The sequence below is a fragment of the Colobus angolensis genome, unplaced genomic scaffold, assembly GCF_000951035.1.
Source record: "Colobus angolensis palliatus isolate OR3802 unplaced genomic scaffold, Cang.pa_1.0 Scaffold122, whole genome shotgun sequence".
In the NCBI taxonomy this organism is placed as follows: domain Eukaryota; kingdom Metazoa; phylum Chordata; class Mammalia; order Primates; family Cercopithecidae; genus Colobus; species Colobus angolensis.
This window is the reverse complement of record NW_012113364.1, coordinates 5,292,478-5,306,244: the sequence shown is the minus strand read 5'-3', so window position 1 is coordinate 5,306,244 and position 13,767 is coordinate 5,292,478. Positions and strand designations below refer to the sequence as shown.

The 13,767-nt window shown below is 44.1% G+C and overlaps 1 protein-coding gene across 3 annotated transcripts in view; it reads left to right on the top strand.

The window, feature by feature from the left end:
- CALN1 (calneuron 1) overlaps positions 1-13,767 on the top strand; it is a 683,678-nt gene that overhangs the window by 317,491 nt on the left and 352,420 nt on the right. The gene's annotated exons all lie outside the window — the stretch shown is intronic.

Genomic DNA, 13,767 nt, shown 5'->3' with positions numbered 1-13,767 from the left:
TAAAGCATTCCACCCCCAAAACAGTCCTGGCTCTTGAGTTAGGACAGTAGCTTTCTCCCCACTGAAATCTCTCCTTCTCCCTTTTCAGGGGAGCCCTTTTCCCCTTAGTGAGTCCTGGCCCCCTCACCTGATTCAGATGCTTGTGTGTCTTTCTTGGGGACCTCCTTAGGGCCAGGCCCTGTGCTGCATGTGGGGTTCACTCACCATCCCACAATCACCCTGCAGGCCTTTTTCAGACATAATCTGAATTGCCTTCTTTTCCTTGAAGTATAGGCTTGTAATCCTATGGATCTTGAACGTCAAGAACTAAAACCTAAGAGATAGCTGGATGAAAGGTGTATTTCCAAGGGGACTGTATTTCTGTGCCTGAAATTGATGGGAAGCAGAGTGTGGTGTAATTGATACTCCCTTTTTGAGGGCAACTTGGCAATGTGTATTAAGTGCCTGAAAAGTGTTCTTGCCCTTGGACCCAGTGATTCCATTCCCAGGAAGTCATCTTTAGGAAATGGCCATGAAAATACATGACAATTTGTGTACAAAGATTTCTATTGCAACATTATGTAAAATTGGAAATTATCTAAATATCGTACAATAGGAGTTTGGTGAAATCAGTTTTGCTATGGCCATAGGATGGAACACTAATCAACCATTAAAAATGGTGTTTTGCAGACTAATTGCCAATATGGAAGATTGAAAATTGAGTATGTTAAGTGAAAAAAATGATATAAAGCTATATAGAGAGCATGATCCTAGTTGAATTAAGAACGTTTGCATATTAAAAAGTATGGAATGAAATGTGCTAATATGTTAGTAATGGTTATTGCTGACAATGAAATATAAATAATTTTTTTCTATATACATTTTGGGGACATTTTTCATTAAAAAATATGTATTGGACATAAAGATGGGAACAATAGACCCTGGGGACTACTGGGGGGCAAGGGCTGAAAAATTACCTATTAGTCACTATGCTCTCTACCTGGGTGACAGCACCATTCTTGCCTCAAACCTCAGCATCACACAATATACCCATGGAATGAACCTGCACATGTGCCCCTCTGAATCTAAAGTAAAAGTTGAAATTATTTTTTAAAAAGTATGTGTAATCTAGAAAATATAGCCTATCTCATATGATTTAGCTGTGTCCTCACCCAAATCTCTTCTTGAATTTTAGCTCCCACAATTCCCACGTGTCATGGGAGGGAGCCAGTGAGAAGTAATTGAATCATAGGGATGAGTCTTTCCCACACTGTTCTTGTGGTAGTGAACAAGTCTTACAAGATTTGATGGCTTTATAAAGGGGAGTTTCCCTACACAAGTTCTCTCTTGCCTGCCGCCGCCATGTAAGACATGCCTTTCCCCTTCCACCATGACTGTAAGGCCTCCCCAGCCATGTGGATCTGTGAGTCCATTAAACCTCTTTTCCTTTATAAATTACCCAGTTTCGGGTATGTCTTTATCAGCAGTGTGAAAACAGACTAATACAATATCCTATGTAGGGTTAGCTCTATTTTTTTTTTCCTTTCTTTTAACATATAATGCAAGTGATATGGTTTGGTTTTGTCCTCACTCAAATCTCATCTTGAATTCCCACATGTTGTGGGAGGGACCCAGTGGGAGGTTAATGAATCATGGGGTCAGGTCTTTTCTGTGCTGTTCTTATGATAGTTAATATGTCTCATGAGATCTGATGGTTCTTTAACGGACAGTTTCCCTGCACAAGTCCTCGCTCTTCTCTTTTCTGCCACCATGTAAGACATGCTTTTCACCTTCTACCATGATTGCGAGGCTTCCCCAGCTATGTGGAACTGTAAGTCCATTAAACCTCTTTCTTTTGTAAACTGCTCAGTCTTGGGTATGTCTTTATCAGCAGTGTAAAAATGGACTAATACAGCAAGTTTATAACAGAGACTTTTAAAATACGGATGAGCAAAGAAAATAAACATCAGCTGTAATCTCACCGCACAGAAAATTCACTGTTAATATTTTGATGTCCATTCTTGCAGTCTTCCAAAATATATATCATTTTTATTTTATTAAAATAAGATCACAACATAGATACTGCTTGAAATCTGTCTTTTGATTTTTAAAACCCATTCTGAACAGTTTTTCAAGCTTTTTTGGAGGAGCAGTTGCCTTGTTGCAGTTGCAGCTGTTGATGACCTGGCAGTGGAGTCTAGAACCACTTCAGACAAATGGAACTGATGTGTTCCACCAATGTGAGATCCCTTCCTTCTGACTTCACTCGTCATCTGCCCAGAGGGGTCAGCCCTGAGATTTTTGTCATTTGTCATTTTGTATGGAGACCCTCCAGTGATTATCACTCTCATACATATTTAAATCTCATCCACTCATTTTCCTTTTGGCCCTGCCTGGAGCATTCAGTATCTCTGGCCGGGCTGGGCTTCCTTGTTTGTTTCTGTTCTAATTTGCTTTGTTCTTTCACCGTTGGGGAATTTTCCATTAGTTTTAACCTACCTGGCATGCTAAAATTGACTCAGCTTAATCTGTCCAGGTGTAACGTTTGGGGACAGATTAACTTTATGCTCTAGTTCTTAAACCCTTAGAAATACCCCTAGCTTTCTGACTATCTTGTGCCATTCTAGCTGAAGAAAGAAATTACTTTTCATGACCTGGGATTCTTTAGTTAGTCAGTAGAATTTCACCACCTCATAAAGTTACCAAAATGCTCGCTTTCAGAATGCTAGATAGGGAAGTAGCTGACTTAATTTTTCAATTAAAGATGTGATTTTGGCCATGAAAGAAATTATTATTTTTCATAACCTGAGATAGTCTTTGTTGGTATAATTTCACCACTTAATAAGTTACAAAAATGCCCTTCCTTCAGAATGACAGCTAGGGAAGGAGTCAGATTCATGTTTTAATTAAAAAATGTGGTTTTGGCCATGAGGTAATGAGAAAGGCCAGGAGTGTGGCATGCGGGGACATCTGAGATGCACAGTAGGTTCATCCTATCAGTGCCCCACCAGCCCTGAGCACTGGGCCTGTGCACGTTTTTCCTCAACACTGCCTCCTGCCTGTTCCCAGGGTCAACAGTGATTCCTCTTTTTCTTTTCTTTTTTTTGAGACGGCGTGTTACACTGTTGCTGGAGTACAGTGTTGCAATCTCAGCTCACTGCAACCTCCGCCTCCTGGGTTCAAGCAATTCTCCTGCTTTAACCTCCTGAGTATCTGGGATTACTGGCACCTGGCTAATTTTTGTATTTTCAGTAAAGATGGAGTTTTGCCATGTTGGCCGAGCTGGTCTCGAACTCCTGACCTCAAGTGATCTGCCCAGCTTGGCCTGCCAAAGTGCTGAGATTACAGGTGGGAGCCACCATGCCTGGCCAACAGTGACTCATTCTTAAGCAATGTAAACCAAAAATAAAATCCTAGGCCCCCAACCAACTGAACAGACCCCATTTTGGGCCAAGGGGACCCCAGAGCACTCTGAAAAACTGAATTCTGGCCATGATGGGAAGGGAGGTCAGACACACCTTGTTATATCCCCTCCCTTTCAGAGTTTAGGCATAATTGACCCGCATTAAGATTAAAATGCAGATGGTAAGACTGACCAAACAGTGTCTTAAGGTAATAAAATACCAAATCCAGCCTGACGGGTATAGCATCACATGCTCTCTGAGGGCTGCCACCTATGAGACTTCATCTACTTAACAAAAACCTTGGCTTCCACAATCCCCTTATTTTAACTCGAGCATTCCTTTCTTCTGACTTCTTAGGTGTGGCATGATTATAGCTCACTTTAGCTTCGAACTCTTGGGTTCAAGCAATCCTCCCATCTCAGCCTCCTTAGTAGCTGGGACTACAGGTGTGCACCAATACTCCTGGTTAATTTGGTTTTTAATTTTTTGTAGAGATGGGGTCTCACTATGTTGCCCAGGTTAGTCTTGAATTCCTGGTCTCAAATGATCCTCCTGTCTTGGCTTCCCAAAGTGCTGGGATTACAGGCATGAGTCAGAAAAATAATAAACCTCTTTAAATATTTCACAGAGTTTGGCTCTTTTGGTCAACAGCTGGGTGGTAGCTGGCCAAGGTGAATCTGGGCTGGAGAATTTACAGATTTACAGGAGTCCTGTTCAACGCTGGATTCTCATCTTACAGCACAGATGCAGTGACTGGTTCCAGATTAATACCTGCAACTAACTTGGAGGTATGGCTGACCGCGAGTGCTAGCTGCGCCCTTTTGCAGGGCGCCACCCAGCAGAAGCCCAGAGCTCCAGCTCAGTCTCCTCCTGCTTCCCTACCCTGTTGTGCCCTCTTTGAAGGGCCTCTCTGCCATGCTTCCTCCAAGCGTCAGCCTCTCTCAGCCTCTAAGTCTCACCTCCTCCCGGTATATTTCCTCACAGATTTCTATTTCATCTTTCTCTCCTCCAACTCCTGTGCGTGTTTTTCCCTTAGGTAAAATTTAAGCCTTTTTTAAAAAACAGGGACAGGGTCTTGCTATGTTGTCCAGGCTAGTCTCATTTAAGTCCTTGAAACTGCCTAAAATGCTTTGTGAATTAAGATTCCATTTCAGCAAACAAAAGCGGGAAGTGTCTTCAGGACTGGGCTCGGCTCAGGTGTGCCTCTGCCATGTCTCACTTGAGCCTTCTTCTCAAGTCTGAGCCTGGAATAGAGGCATGTTCAAAGACTATTTATTGAAATGGATGCAGTCATATCTCAAATAACAAATCACCTAAGGAGTCATAATCCCTTTTTAAAATGTGCCCAGAAAAATAAAAACCAGGTTGTAGTCCACATACGCAATGGACTATTATTCAGCCATAAAAGAGAATGAGATCCTGTCATTTTCAGCACCATGGATGGAACTGGAGGTCATTATGTTAAGTGAAGTAAGTAAAGCACAGACAGAAAAATATTGCATGTTCTCATTCATATATGGGAGCTAAAAAAAGAGGATCTCATGAAAATAGAGAGTAGGTTGCTGGTTACCAGAGGTAAGGAAGGAGGGCAGAGAAGGTGGGGGATGGAAATAAAAAAGAATGTATATAGCCAGGCACGGTGGCTCACGCCTGTAATCCCAGCACTTTGGGAGGCTGAGGCAGGCAGATCACGAGGCCAGGAGTTTGAGACCAGCCTGGCCAACATGGCGAAACCTGGCTCTACTAAAAACACAAAAATTAGCCTGGTGCAGTGGCACACACCTGTAATCCCAGCTACTTGGGAGGCTGAGGCACAAGAATTGCTTGAAGCCAGGAGATGGAGGTTGGAGTGAGCCAAGATCGCACCACTGCACTCCAGCCTGTATGGCAGTCACTCTGTCTCAAAAAAAAAAAAAAAAAAGAATGTATATGTATAATGTATTTATCATCAATGAACTGAAAACAATGGTAAAGATGATAAATTATATTTTTGATCTCAATTAAAAATATTAAAAAATAAATTAAAATAGATCTTTCCATGAAAAAGTAAAAAAAAAAAAAAAATCCTGGTGGAGATGATGATGCTAAAAAAAAGTGAATTATACAAAGCAGCAGTCTATCTACCCCTCCATCTAACTGGCTTGTTTCTGTGTCCCATGTTATTATTATACACTGTATATTATATATGGTATATATTATACACTATACATTATTAATATATCCTATATAATTGTATATTATGTATAATATATACTATGCAGTATATAATAATGTAGGACATTATACCATATATTTATATTATACTATATATATTATACTATACATATAATACTATATATATAGTATAATGTCCATATATAATGTAATGTCCAAAATGTCCCACATTACTAAAAATGGGAACACTTCTGAGCTCCTGTTGCATGCCCAGCCTCCTTTTTCTCTTGTCACTCAGGCTGGAGTGCAATGGTACGATCTTGGCTCACTACAACCCCTGCCTCGCAGGTTCAAGTGATTCTCCTGTCTCAGCCTCCCGAGTAGCTGGGATTACAGGCATGTGCCACTATGCGCAGCAAATTTTTGTATTTTTAGTAGAGACGGGGTTTTGCCATCTTGGCTAGGCTGGTCTCGAACTCCTGACCTCAGGTGATCTGCCCGCCTCAGCCTCCCAAAGTGCGGGGATTACAGGCATGAGCTGCCGTGCCTGGCTCCAACCTCGTTTTTCTAGCACACCTCCCTCCGCCTTCAGAGCTCTGTCCCTTTCACCTCTGTGTCTCCTAACTACTGAAGTCAATTGGTCGTATTTGCAGACTGATAGGTTATAATTAAATTAGAACTCATTCACACCAAAGCCCTCCCTGGGATTAAACCAGCATTTTCTATGCAGTGATCATCATTCTATCCCTGTTTTCCATTCTTGTCATAGTTTCAGCATCACCTGTGTCCAAACTCTTGTCAAATATTTGCAGCTGCTCACTGGAAGCAACCACCAGGGTATCACTCAGACACCTGTCCTCAGTGTGGCCAAACCTCTTTTCCCTCCAAGACAGCCTGCAGTCCCTCCTGAACTGTTTGTTGTTAATGCTGTCACATAAACTACAGTGTTGTCTCTGCTCTCCTCTCATCTCCGCTCTCCTCTCCTCTCCTCTCCTTTTCTATCGTTTCCTTCTCTTTTCTTGTCTTTACTTTACTTTTACTTTTATTTTACTTTCATTTTTACTTTGACTTTATTTCTTTCTTAGGTTTTACCGTGTTGGCCAAGCTGGTCTCAAACTCCCGACCTCAAGTGATCCACCCCCCTCAGCCTCCCAAAATGCTGGGATTACAGGTGTGAGCCACTGTGCCCGGCCCTCCAGCGTTGTCTTTCAAATCATCCCTCTCCCAGACTCTGACATCTGAGCTCTCCCTGAGCACCATCCACTCTCTCTCTGAAAAGTCTCTGAAGCCCTTCTTTCCACAGTGTCCTCTGCCACCATGCTGGCTTAGCTCTGAGCTCATCATCTTCCCCTCAGACTCCGTGACAGCCTCTTATCTCTTGTCACTCCAACAGTAGCCGCCCTGATGCCTGAGCTCTTGGTCTAAAAATCTCACCCTTAAAAACATATATTTTAAAACCACTGGGAGCTCCCTGTGGCCTACATGAAAGGGTCACACACTTTAAAAAGAAAAGTCCAGCGTATAAATATTTTAGTATTTGTGGGCCACACGGTTCCTATCACAATTATTCCATTCTGCCAGTGTAGCACAAAATCAGGAGATGATAGACAACCGGTGGAGACATATAGAAACAAATGAGCATGGTTGTGTTCCAATAAAACTTTATTTGTGAAAAAAGGTGGTGAGCTAGGCTTGGCTACAGGCCATCCTTTGCCAACCCCTGGCCTGCAGGGTGGAGCCCAGGTGGCTCTGAAGGCCCGTTGCAATACTGCCTGTCTTAGTCTGTTTTGCATTGCTATAAAGGAATACCTGAAGCAAGATACTTTATATAGAAAAGAGGCTTATTTGGCTCATAGTTTTGCAGACTGTATAAGAAGCATGGCACCAGGAATTGCTTGACTGCTGGTGAGGACCTCGGGATGCTTCCACCCATGGAGAAAGGCAAAGGGGAGCCAGTGTGTGCAAAGATCCCATAGGAAGAGAGGAAGCAAGAGAGAGAGAGGGAGGTGCCAGGTTCTTTTCTTTTAACCAACTCTTGCAGGAACTAATTGAGAACTCATGCAACCCCTCCCGCTCATCCCAGAGAGAGTATTGATCTGTTCATGAAGGATCTGCCCCCATGGCTCACAGGCCTCCCATTAGGCTCCACTTCCAACAGTGGAGATCAAATTTCAACATTGGAAACATCCAAAGTATAGCATCGCCCTCGTGCAATTCTCCACTCTTATTTCTCAGTGTTTCTCGTTTCTCCACCCACCAGGCAGCCAGAACTGTAGACATGCTCGTGTCTTGCCACATTTTCCCACCCCTGCCTGTTTGCCCTTCTCTTGATAGACTTGAGATTTAAAAGATTCAAGCATAACCCCAACAACCCTTCCTCAGAGTTGTCCCTTCAACATACCGACTTCCGTGGGATTTTGTGTAGACTTGGATTATAGCACTTGTCATTCTTGCTTATGAACATCTGGTCACCTCTCTGTCTCTTCAACTGTAATACAGATTTCTTGCAGCCTGGAAAGTTTCTTTGGCTACTTATCTATCCTAGCACAGCAACTGACATATAACTAAATAGCAACTCTTTGCAGAATGAATGGCTTATTAATCATCTGTAATTATTCATTTTTTGTCTTTCTTTGAAAAGGTGAAAACCCTTCTAAATCTCTCTGTCATAGGCTCAGTCCCTGCCCAATTTCTTTCTTTGCATAAATAACTCTGGTTTTGTATCTTACATTTTCTGGTGCATTTCCATTGCTTTTAAATAATTGTCTTGCCTAGCCTTACTGAACCCCATCTCTCTCCAGTCTTGCAATGTCTCAATGCCACGTATCCTCACAAAGCATCTTCTTTGTTAGTAGAGCCATCACTTTATGCAATGAAGACCCACATTCTTCCTAAAGATATATTTCTGTGGAGAATATATTTCTGTGGAGATTTTGCATCGTGCACACACTGAGATAGGAAAAATTGTTGTCTTCATTACCAGTGTGAGGTGGCAAATTAGTACTGTCCATTTCACCTGATTCTTCAAAGCCAAACATCAGCCAACTAATATTGATGCTGGCTGCTGTCTGGACTTTATCTGTTGCCTGAGAAATGAGTCTGCGCCCTGCGGTAGCTGTGCTTTTGCCGTTGTTCCTGCCTGGAATAGGCTGTGTCATTAGGAAGCATCGTGGAGCTTAGGCCTGATTCTCAGAGGGCGCTAGGTCTCAATGCAGACATTTTTTTTTTTTTTAAGAAAAAAGAGAGCCTGGCACAGTGGCTCATGCCTGTTATCCGAGCACTTTGGGAGGCTGAGGCAAGTGGATCACCTGAGGTCGGGAGTTCGAGACCAGCCTGGCTGACATAGTGAAACCCCCGTCTCTACTAAAACTACAAAAATTAGCCATCATGGTGGTGAGTGTCTGTAATCCCAGCTACTCATGAGGCTGAGGCAGGAAAATCACTTGAACCAGGGAGGCAGAGGTTGCAGTGAGCCGAGCTCATGCCACTGCACTCCAGCCTGGGTGACACAGCAAGATCCCATCTCCAACAAAAAAAGAAAGAAAGAAAAAAGAGTTACCAGCTCATGCCTGTAATCCCAGCATTTTGGGAGGCTGAGGCAGAAGGATTGCTTGAGGCTGGGAGTTCAAGACCAGCCTGGGCAACACAGTGAGACCCTAACTCTACAAAAAAATAAAAAATAAAAAATTAGTCAAGCATAGTGGTGTGTACTCAAGAGGCCAAAGCAGGAGGATCCCTTGAGCCCAGGAGCTCAAGGTTGCAGTGAACTATCATGGCACCCCTGCACCTCAGCCTGGGCAACAGAGCAAGACTGTCTCAGAAAAAAAAAAAAAAGTTACTAGCATAATGAGAAGTAAATCTCTTGGGCTGAATAACAGGATTATTTCTTTCCAAGTCCTTGCTTGGCTCAAGATTCTCTGCTTTCCTTTAGGGAGGAGGGGCTCAGATCCCTGTGGGAACGCCGACTTTGATTCTGGGCGACTCCATATGCGTGTGGAGACTGGAGTCCTTTTTTCAGATGATGCGTCTTGCCACATGTCCTTTCATACAGCACACAATGACAGTTGGACGGGTTCCTATCACCATTGCAGACAGCACTTCTGTGGCCCACAAAGACGTCTTGGAGGTGGTTAAAATTGGCATACTACTGTCTAACGTGCACGTGTTGCATGAGATGGAGGAGTAAAATTTAATTAAAGACCAAAGATACAGTGTGCTTACGTAGCCCTGAAGCACCAGAGACTTTGGCCCAAAGAAAAGGAGTACGTTTCAGTGAAAAGCACACAACATTACTGGCTGTTCTTGAAAACTTGATCTGTGGTCCCCAGTTCCCAAGGATGGGAAAATGGCCAAAGCCCACTCAACGCTGGGAGCCGTCCTCCTAGAGCCAGAGGGATCCTGCCTGTTCCAATGTGTCCGCGGGTTTTATGGGCATATTTTTCACACCCTGTTCTACTATTAAAAATAAAATGAGGCACACATCACATGTCTCTCCCAGACTGCAAGACCCATTTCCTTCTAATAAGCCTCTGGTTCGCCTGGGCTTTCCTTACCCTAGAAACATTAAATCTCCAGAGATGCCTATTATGGATTTCTAGTTTTGTATTTTTTTTTTCCTCTTTCTGCTATTTTGAAAAAAAAAAAAAAAGAAGTTAGTGAGGTTTGTCTGCTTCTGCAGACAGACAGACAGACACATACACGCACACAGACACACACACGAATTCTCTACCTGGGAGCCAGGAGCTCCCTATGCAAATAGAGAATAAAGAAGGACAGGTTTGTCCTACTTACCTGCATGCCACAGAAAATAGAAGCCTGAGCTGATGTGTGGCCTGCCCTGTCCTGGGCTTGGTTGGAAGAGGCCAGCCTCGCTCCAGACTACAGAGTAAGCCATAGGCATTCAAGGCTTCAGAGGAGCAGGTCCCTTTAGTGGAGGGAAGTTCTGGAGTGACCTCCATCTATAGTGTGACTTACTAAATCCAGTAGCCCCAAAGGTGGGGCAACCCGGAGGTCCAAAGGCTCAGCTGTCCAGGTCCTCATTTCCAGGCCATGTTCTCAAACACCACCAATTAGGGCCCAGTGGGGTGTCGTCCAGTGTAAGGATGTAGATTGATGTTCACCCGTAAGGTCTAGGGCATACAGGGAGACTGCAGGAGCAAGGCCTGCCAATGAAAGGAACCCACCCTGTCCAGCCATATCAGCAGCCCAGAGAGTTCAGGATTGAGTCAGAAGGAAAGGGAAGAGGAGATGCCTTGGGAAGGAGCGGGCCAGAGAACTAAGAGCAAGGCTTAGCTTACAACTGGCTATCCAGTGACTGTAGCCGCAGACCTTGTCATCCTCTGACATTTCCTACTGTTGTCTCATATGTCCTGGCTCCCGTGTAAAACCCTGCTATAGAGGCTGGAAGGAGATTGGACCTAGCCCAATTTTTCTGATGGGGAAATTGAGGCTGAGGGGGAAGCCTGCACCAGCTTGAAGGGCAGAGCTGGTGCTGGCTGCCTCATGGGCTGACTCTCACTCTGGGAGGCCTGGTCTCTGCATCCTCCCATCCTTGGCAACTGGGGATCCGAGCTCAGGCCACATGAGGCTATGTCCTCCACCCCAGTGTCCTTGAGCACAGTGCGCCGTGACCTCAAACTCAGCAGTGGCTCCAAGCTCCTTCCAGACCTGTCGGGACTTGGTAGGAAAACATATGGCTGTTCTAGGTCACCTTGAGCATATTTCATTGATGGGAAAAGCTCAAAATGCAGACAAATGCCTTGATTCAGAATTTGGGTTGGACTAAAATTTGTTTCTATACCATCGATGGAAAGAAAGGGGAGGAGGTGTTGAATAGCAGATTAATAGGGTATGTAAGAGAACACAGGCTTCCTGTTCTTCACTTAAACACTTTAACGATGTCCACAGATTCATAGAAAGAAGGACTGGAGGACCAGGGGGATCCTTGCAGCCAGCACAGCTCATTTTACGCATGAACAAACTGAGGCCTCCAGGGTTTGGCCGCACAGACCTAATTAGCTAATACGCCTGGCTGGGAGCCTAGGGTCCTGGTGCACAGGCTGGTCTCCTCTCTGCTGGAGCCCACAGTTCATCACAGAAAGAATTCAGCATGCTGCATTAGTATTGATAATGAATTTACTACTAATATATGATTCTTAGCCATTCAGACTCATCATCCTTTGAACAGCTATCTGTCTAGCGCCTCCTACAGTGTGGGCAGGGAACGCATTAAGATGAAAGAAGGCTAGGAGGTGCTTACCGCTCAGAAAAGAAGCCAATCATAGTATTTCTAGATGGAGTATGCTGGATGTCACCAGAAAGGAATGAATGACCTGCTGTGAACAGTCAGCAGAAAGGGAGATAACTTGGCTGTGGTCAGCAAAGACAGTTGTGTGGAATCCATGACCCCTGCTTTGGTGTTTTGCAGTGAGCAAGTCCCTGAAAACTTCCTCCCAAAGTCCGAGGAAGCTGAGAGGCTGAAGAAAGAGGCTGGCATGTCTAGCTTCTCAGAAAAAAACATTTAATAGGGACTTACGCTATGCCTGTGTCTTGCGGGTTGGTGAGACAAGATGGTAGGTCCCCCTGGCCTATCACCTACCAGACCCAGGACTTACATACCATAGGGAAGGAATGTGTAGGACAATTGTAGGGAGAGGCAGGAGTCTGCCTAAGGGCAGGATGTGTGGTAAGTACACGGTCTTACACAAGGAACAGTAGATAAGATAGAAAAGGCATTCCCAGAATTAGAGTTTATCAGAAGTCAACAGGGCAGATTAACATCCAAGATGGAGTCACTTTAGCATCCACACTTGACCTTGAAGGATGGATATAATTTTGAGCAAGGAAAGAAAAAGGGAAGATGTTTCGGGCAAAAACACTGGAAGCAATAGTGTAGCAATCTGAAAAGCAGCCTCCAAAGATATCAAATCCTAATCTCTGAGATTTATAAATGTTACCTTACAGAAAAGTCTTTGAAGATGTGATGAAGTTAAGAATCTTGAGATGGGGAGATTATCTTGGATTATCTGAGTGGTCCCTAAAAGCAAACACAAGTGTCCTTATAAGAGCAGAGCAGAGGGAGATTTGCAGACAGAAGAGGAGAAGGTGGAGGTTGGAGTGATGGGGCTGCAAGCCAAGGAATGCTGGAGCCTCTGGCAGCTGGAAGAGACAAATAGATTTTCCCTTAGAGCCTTCACGGGGAGCACAGCTCTGCTGACATCAGGATTGTGATCCAATGATGCTGATTTTGGAATTCTGGCCTCCAGACTATGAAAGAATAGATTTCTGTTGTCTTAAGTCACCAAGTTTGTGGTAATGACCATGCCAGGGCATGGCGAGATATTCAGTGAGGCAGTAAGTAAATGAGTCAGAGTCAAGGGGCTTGTATGCATTTGAAGAGCGATAGAAAGTTTCTGCATGCATCTTGAGTGGAGTCGGGCTGAGTGGGAGAACCCCAATGCCTGGTGGATCATTTTTATATCTCCGTATTTATTACTACTGTGCTTCTCACATGATAGAAAGTCAATACTAGTTGCGTGGCATGGTGAATAATGACAGCTGACATATCTGGGCTTGCACTTCATTTATTGATGAAAAGTCAAAGCTGCTCTAGGTCTGGTGTGCTCAGAAACAATTAATAAACCTTTCATCTTCACACTGTGACCTCCAATTCCTTGTGTTGTACATCCAATCCGGGACTGACAGCTGCAGTGGCTCTGGAGAAGGGGACTTTGGGTGGAATTTAGAGCAACTCTGGTTTAGAGGAATAGGAGGGGAGATTGTCTGCCAGGTGAAACAGCCCTTACTGACAGCAGAGTCGAGTTCTCTGCTAGCCCAGGGACAAAGTGATTAAAGGCATCTTTTGAGTTTTCATGATGCTCTTATTGATCTGAGGTTGTTTATAGCTACAAAACACCTGCAAATTAGGAGAATGAGATACAAACAGCAGGGTACTTAACCCTTCTCCTCCTATGAGGCTGAAAGAGCTTTCTGCACAGCTCCTACAGCTGCAGGGATCTGAAATATGCCTGCAGAGGGGAACTGCATTCTCCTTTCCTCCTGAGGACTGCAGTTAAGAGGCAGCTTTCTTCTCACAGCTGAAACCAAATCCTCATCTTTGCTCAGAAAGTGTCCTTGGTTAACATGATTCTCTGCTGGGACCACCATCTAATTGTGTGCCTCCTACAGAGTTGGAGGATGCTCAGGTCCAGCTGTCTCCTTTCTTCCTTCC